Source organism: Passer domesticus, chromosome 12 (genome assembly GCF_036417665.1).
Source record: "Passer domesticus isolate bPasDom1 chromosome 12, bPasDom1.hap1, whole genome shotgun sequence".
NCBI lineage: Eukaryota > Metazoa > Chordata > Aves > Passeriformes > Passeridae > Passer > Passer domesticus.
Window position 1 is genome coordinate 11318154 of NC_087485.1, and position 7937 is coordinate 11326090.

Consider the following 7937-nt stretch of genomic DNA (forward strand, 5'->3'; position numbering starts at 1 on the left):
GGGAGATGGGCAGCTGAGCCCACAGTCAACCCCTGCCCTTTGTGCAAAAGGTTGAGATGAAAAGAAAAGCTGTGACAACAGTTTTGCCAGTTGGCATGGCCCCTGCCTGCCACGCTGCCAGGGCATTCCAGCAGCTGGGGAAAAGCCAGGCTGCTCCCCAGCTCCTGACCACCAGCTCCACCTCTGCAAGAAATCTGCTTTTAGCATGATGTGATCCACTGGCAAGGGCAGATGAAGTGTGCAATGTGTCTGGACAGGAGAAAAGCCACAATACATGGTCTTTCCTTGCCACGGGCAGGAGGCACATGCCTCCTCTTGTGTGAGGGTTTGCTCTGCTGGCATAATGTATTGGAATGAAGGACTTTCCAATTTCTTCTATTTTGATATTGTAGCTTAAATTTTTATATGCAAATGCCTTTAAAGGTAACATTGCTGTTCACCCATAAGAAAGGTGTAAATGAAATTATGGAAGGAATAGTAGAAAAAATTTTAAAAACAGCAGGTATTATTTCCCACTGGGTTGTTCTTTCTGAATACTGCAATGTCTGTATTCTTTCCTCTTTGCTGCAACAGACTGGATTTATAAATACTCCCACTCCTTGATTGTAGTTAGATTGTGGTGTTGATTAGATGAATTTGGCAGACACATAGCAATAAGCAAAGTACAATCTCAGCAATAAAGTGGATAGCAGCATTTAATTTCCAAGATGTTTTTTACTAAAATCAGTAAATTAAAGTTACGAAACATGCATGGATACATGTGCTGTGTAATTTGAACCACGTTGGCAATAGGCAAAGGAATAATTTGTTGTAGATAACTAATAACAATACAAATTTAATTTATGTAGATGATGAAGAGGCTTAGAACGACTTCTAAGAAATAATTTGTTCATCATCCCAGATTACACACAGGGAAACTGAGGCATAAACAGCAGCATGAAATATGCCTGGTCATCACTTGAGGAATCCAGTTGTAAAAGACCATGAACCCTAAGAAATTTGACCTTATTCCTTCTTTTAGCCTTATGTCCAGCACTCAAAGCAAATTATAGCAAGTGATGCTATTGAATTGTTAATTGAACACCTCGTGGTAAACTTCTTACCAAGACAGTTGCATTATTTCAATCTATTGCTATGAATGTTTCTCCATTCTAAGGTTTATTTTAATAGGGCTTTTTGGTGAGGGGTTTACCACCCTTGTTACAGTGAAGGGGTCAAATTATGACCTCAGTTTTATCATTATGTCAATACAGGGAACTTTTATTGGATCAGCCTTACCATTCCCAAAATTAGCACTGGGTTTGCACAGCATGAATGAAGAATGAAGCTCTCTTGTGATCAAATCCTCTGTCATTAAAAGCTTTAGACATTTCATACCAGCTGAGATGAGAATCAGGACTTTTACATATGTTAAAAGCTATAAATCACTCATCTGTTCATTTTGGGTTTTGGAAATATTTTGGGAGTAATTGCTTATGTCTTGGAACACAACATTTTGCAGTCTGATTAATTTTTTTCTGCTTGATACTGCCCTGTGCTGTGATTCTGTCTCCAGCAGCAATCTACTGCAAGAAAAAGACTTCAGTTAGTGTAACAATACCTAGAAACTGTTAAATATGCAGGACAAGTTCTTTTGACATGATACTAGTGTTTTGTGTTAGCTTTCTGGCAAACCCTTGGTGGAGAGCTGACATAACAAACATGAGACAAACAGAAACACCACAGTGTGAAGATAATTCAGTGGAAGTAAAAAGATGCCTTCAATTTGTCATCAAAACAGATTGCACACACAGGGAAGAGGAAGGGAAGGGGACAGGGTGTCAGTCTTTCAGGACCATTATCAGCTAGTATTCCACAGCCTGCTTAAATTCTTTTTCTACTTCATATCAGTCCTACAGAGAGCAAGTTCAAAACTAAGGATGTGGCGGGATAATTGATGACATCTTTCTTATGTTTTGCTTTCCATTTCAGTTTTAGTATTTGGAAAGTCTGCAAGAACTTGTAGAGGCCAAATTTAATTTAGAATAAAAACAATTTTGCGTCCAAATCAGGTTTTATCTTCATATGTGGGATATTGTACAAACAGCTGTTGGAAATATTAAAATGCATGTTTGCTAAAGTGAATGAAAGATAAAAAATCATATCGGGTGTTAAACATTTTTGCACCAATTTGCATTTACATTTGTCTGATCTAGATGAGGATTGCTATGATGATGACTGAAGTAGGACCTTCCGGATCTGTAAATGCTCCTTGTCTCTGAGACTCAGCTTGTGTCAGATTCACATGCTTTGTAGATTTGGCATACAACACACATCAACCTAGGCTGAGTTTGTCTGATAAAATCTCCCTTTTTGACAATAATACAAGTCAAGTTCAAACAAACTCTGAAGAGCTCAGTTATGGTGAAGTCCCCTTCTATGCTCTCATTGTCTTAAGGAGAAATTCAGCTATGAATTCAACAAGACTGAGTGCAGACCTCCAGCACCAAATGTAGAGATTCAATATCACATCTGCCATGAGCATTCATTTCATACAAGAAAAAATATATTGATAGTTTCTTATGAGTAACTGGAAATTTTATTATACAGAAATGTCTAACTGTTTCTCAGATGTTTAATAATTAATTGGAGCTGTGCTAACCTGGAATGTAAGCAAAATGTGCATTTCTTGGAGCATGAGCCAAAGCCTGTTAAAGTAAATGGGAATGTTCCTGTTTATGTAAGTGGGCTTTGGATCAGAGCCTGCACAACCACCTGAGAAGCAATTTGCTACCTGTTTTTTTCTGTATCCTGAAAAGACTGTTAAAAGTGCAGCATGTGCTGTGCTCAGCTGACTGCCTGAGTGCATTGAAGAGATGCTTGCAAGAATTGCAGACTTGTGTTCAGGGTCCATTCCTTTAAGCTTTATTGTAATTTTAAAAGCATGTGAGCTAACTTTGTTTTGGGAGGAGTAGAAACTACTCTGAGTGTTCAAAATGCCATCTGATGGGATTAGAGCTCTATGATGTGCACTACCATAAAAGTGATCATTAATTTGAGATGATTCTCGATTACAAAGGCATTGAATTTCAAGTTCTTAAATCACTTTTTTAAATTGTAGTTTATAAATTGTTAGAATGTCCTGATAAAATTGCTCTAACTGGCACTTTGGAGGAGCATCAATTAGCTCATTTTCTGTGCCACCTTTACATAACCTTTAACTCATACTCTCCTTGAGTAGCACATAATTCACAAATACTTCCCTAAAATGAACGTGTATGTTAGCATAGCAAGGCTGTGTGCAAAATACTTCTACATTTCAAGATAATTTTTGAGAGATCTTAAAACTATAACTTAAAAGTGGACCTAAATAGATGTGCAGAATCCTCAATCTAAGAATTAGTGCTAGTACCTTCTCATTGGTGATAACCACAGCAATTTCCACTTGATCAGTGGGAGAGGGATTCACCATTTGGCTTTGAAAATTCATCTCATTTATCCCAATCAAAAGTGTACAAACAAAACTCATGACCCAAGAAATTTAAAAATGCTTTGTGTCACTGTTTTTTCTACCATTGTACTCTTTCAGCAAAGGTTATTGTGATAAATTTGTAGGGATGCTCACATTTTATCCTAAAGAGCAGGAGCCCCCTCAAACCTTTTTAACTTTTGCAGGTGATGTTTCCCTTGAACCTCTTATCAGTGTTCAATTTAGCTACTGCACTATTTCCACCAAAATATAATTGTACATATATCAGAGGATTCTCATAACAATTCAAAAGACCAAATTAATTGTTAATTCAAAGAATCTGCCAAGGACAAACAATATATTTCAGCACTGACTATTTCTTCTTTCCTGATACTATATTTAGAGTCTGTTGTTAGGCAGAGCCTTGTGTGGGCCATTGGCCAGGTCAGGGTTTGGAAATACAGTTTTTCATTAAAACTTGCTTTATTGGGAGGCTTATTTGAGGGGATTGAGGAAGCATATTATCACATTTTCTTATTCATAAATAAGATACTAAATACTGAAATAGATATTAGGCTGAACTTTATCACACACTGGATCTGACAAAGTGAGAAGGCTTTAAGTCTGTTTTTTACCTAAGGAATATGAAAATCTAAATGTTCATCTCATTTTGAGCTATTAGCAATGAGGAAAAAAAATATTCTGCCCTTCCCAGTGTTTTACTTTGGGGACTTCAGGTGGCAGTGTGTATTTCTTATAGCTTTAACCATGTAAATGTTTTACTGTAGAGATGCAGTTGTATTAGTCTTGATTGCAACCTTGAGCTGCAATTAATGCCTTATATCCATATTCAAGTGAGAAACTGCCAGTCATGGAGCCAGATTGCAATCCAGAAGGAGCAGGCACGTTGTCAAGGTTTCATTGGGAATTTAGACCCTTGTCTGCTACATACCTTCAGATTGGCTTGCTCTTGATCTAATGTGGTGCCATTGTGCTCGAGGCAATACCAAGATTCAAATTTACTGAGAAGAGAAGGGGAAATCTCTGGTCACTCATGATAATCCTAGTGCATATCTTCAATGACTCGCATTAAAATACATTTTCAGTCAGGTCCTGTCCACAATCACCTTTAGGACAGTGTATTGTTTGAAAGCTTTGACTCTCAAGAACTCATATTAACTGCTCTCACCTATGTCCAGGGGAATGTTTCCATTGTCTTCAAGAAAAACTCCACAAACTGTGTGCACTTTTGAGAACTCTGCATGAAATCCAACACATTGGTCAAATGTTATTTTTGAGATCTGAAGTTTTTCAAATGAACTATAACAAATCCAGTACAAAAATATGCTGGGTGGTTTTTTTAAGAGTAATGGAGAGCAAGGAAAAGAATGGATTAGTGCATGTTATATAGTCCAGAACAGTGAAAATATAGTATGTCTGAAAATACTTGGTGCTTGCAGAGTAATTATTTAATATTTAGGATCATGCAAAGAAGGCAAAGTGCTTTTGGCCTTCCTTTGAAATCATCTGACTGATTTGCATTGATCTCATGGTAGTATACTTCAAAGGCTGGTGCCTGTGGAAAGTCCAAGGACACACACCTTGTGACTCTCCTGCATGTTGCTGGAGGCTATTCCAGTTGTTCCCATTGTGATGTGGGGAGTCTTCTACTTAATTTATTTTTAACTGTTGATCTCCAAAGACTGTTGTTTGCATCTGTTTATTAAATTGCAAACTCAGCTGTGAAAATGGTTTTTATGGTGTTATTTTATTACAGTCCCATTTACAATTGGAGCTGAGCACAAACATGATAAATATTTTTCTTTGTGAGGGCACACATTGTTGGAGGGCCATTGAAATAACATGGAACTGGAATTGTTTGTTTATGAGATCAGATTCATTCATTACTTTGGTGAGGAGCTGTGAAATGTAAATCTCACATTCCACTGGACAATAACAGCACCAGCTTGAACTCATTTAGAGGTGTGATATTGCATTCAAAGGACGGCTGTTAATTTTATTGACCAAATTTTGGAGTTGGGGTAGCATTGATATTCAGGAATGCTTCTGAATTGCTTTACTTCTACACCATTTTTCATACCTCTGAGAAGGAGAAAGGGCTCATACTTTATTGAGAAGTATTTCTAATTTGAGAAAATGTAGTTTTGTTATTCTTTGTTAGAATTCTTCTTTTACACATTTTCACGTCTTTCTGAGAAAGTGTGAGTGCAGGAGTTAAAAAAAAAATATATAATCATATTCTTTAGAGTTGGTCTTCATTCTCTCATGTGGGCTTGTCCTGGTGTAAATTTTAAGCTGGTGGAATTCACTATTTTATCAAGGTTCTGATCAGTTAGTGACAAAGGTTTGCCAGAGCACAGACTTTGTAAAACAACAGTTGAAGCCATTTGAAGTAACATTGAAGAGACATTTTTAACTTGGTGACTGAAACTTCAATGCTGTAAGGAATATTATGGAATTGAGTAAATTATTTATGCAAGACTTTTTAAGACCAATTTGTAATATGAATTAATAAAACTACCAAAAACTGGAAACTGATCTTAAATTTTTTTTAATTAGCACCAGATATAATCAGTCAATGAAACTAAAGAGTCATTATAAAACATTTTAAGCTTATGGTTTATTTAACAAGTGGGTGTTCAGCACTTTTCTAAAATCAGCTGGTGTATTCCTGGTTTTGATTTGGCACCTAAACCCAGGTACCCAAAATCTCTGTCTGGATAAACCAAGACCTGTAAAACTGTCTCTATACCTGTTGCCACTTACAAGTATTTTGTTTTATGAAGAAATAGAATAAACCTGACTTTATCCCCAGAGCTGACTTGTTAGGTCTCGAATAGGAAACTCATCAGACTAATTTTTTAATTGTTGCATTTCCTTTCCTCTGCCCTGTTACTGTTCCTGATGTGCTGCTTATTGGATGTGATATCAATAAAGGAAAATCAAAGAAAATCTGTCAACTGCTGCCGCCCAAGTAGCCAGTAGCAGCTTGAGTTTATCAAGGAATTTGACACAGTGCTAACCTTGATGTATTCCAGATATTAGTAATCTGGATCTTGATTAATTAGAGAAAAGGAGTGAATTATTTAGAGAGAAGATTGAAGCTGGATCTACCTTGTGGATCCTTTGGGGTTTTTTTCCCCCTCTTCCTTGAGAAAGAAAGAAAATTTCTGAGATGTTCTTAGGGAAAAGAATGAGAGTTTGGAGTATTGAACAGTGACATATAAAAATATCAATGATGTCACAAAAGCTCTGTCATGAAGACATTTTATTGTTGATGAATTGTAAGAACCATCTGGGTACTATTCTAATGATTCAGAGGCCTCTGTATGGATGGTACAGATGCTTCTTTTGTTATTGATGTGATCTTGTAAATAGTTAAAATATTTACCAAGGCACCTCTGAGCCAAAGCTATACCATTTTATTATTTATACCTTTTCAGAGGGACAAAAATGGAGGTGTCCACTAAATGTGATGGATTAGGCTTATAAACAGCCATTATTGCCATCAAACCTCACATGTCAGCTCCCCCTTTTGTGTCTGTGCATTTCTAAGCTAACCAGTGATCCATGCATAAGATAGAAGGTTAAGAATGTGCAGAGAGAAAGGGGGTTGACTCCAAGCAAGATGTATCTTCTGCTGATTAGAAATACAGCTGTAGAAAGGGGAGAGAAAAGAGTTTTTGCAACATGACACTCCCCTTTTCATTTCACACAACTCACTGTTTAGAACCTGCAAATCACTAACTAGCAGAGTCACTTTGCTGTTTCATGTAACTTAGTGCAGCTGCCTTTTGTTTTCCCAAGATAAAAATCAGGAAATGCAAAAATTAAACAAGTCCAGAGAAGAGGAATAGCAGAGGGAATGAAAGGAAAAAGGTTGAGCAAGTGACTTCACAACTTGTTGACAGAGCAAAGTACCATTTTGTTATAATTAAGGATGCTTTAAAGGCTAGGCAGAAGGGAAAGCTAACAGTTTATTCAGTATATCCCTGTCAATACCTTCAAGCTGGAAAAGTAATTCCTATTCCTAATGCACATGCAAAAAGAGAAATTATTTCAAAACTAGTAAGGCATCTTTTAAAAATGTTTCCCTTTTCTATGAAAATATAGAGCTTGTCATAGCAGCTTTTCCCAATGTCCATATCTTTATATATGACTTTTTTCCCTTCCATGAATTTTTTTTAATGCTAAAAGATTAATGAATATGAAAATACTGTAAATGAAAACTGAACACAATGGGTTTGTTAACTTTTGATGTGATACTGGAATATAATGGGCTATAGTCCAATTGTTTGTCATTTATTTCCGATTATCATTAAAATTGTTTAATATGTTGGTGTGTTACTCCTGAAAGAGGAGAACTGACTAAAAATCACATTTGATGTTCTGGATGAACCATATAAGTGCAATGATGATTTAGTTAGGCTTGTTATGTTTTTACAAAGTTAATTTCCCTTTTGTCTTG

The 7937-nt window shown here is 36.4% G+C and overlaps 1 long non-coding RNA gene across 1 annotated transcript; it reads right to left on the reverse strand.

Annotated features, from left to right (window-relative positions):
* Window positions 1-1336: 1336 nt before the first annotated feature.
* Window positions 1337-5190, reverse strand: LOC135279351 (uncharacterized). The gene is made up of 3 exons (XR_010346621.1): window positions 5050-5190; window positions 4638-4706; window positions 1337-1565 (listed from the first exon to the last, which is right to left on the reverse strand). It is a non-coding gene; the product is annotated as an uncharacterized LOC135279351 (long non-coding RNA).
* Window positions 5191-7937: the final 2747 nt, after the last annotated feature.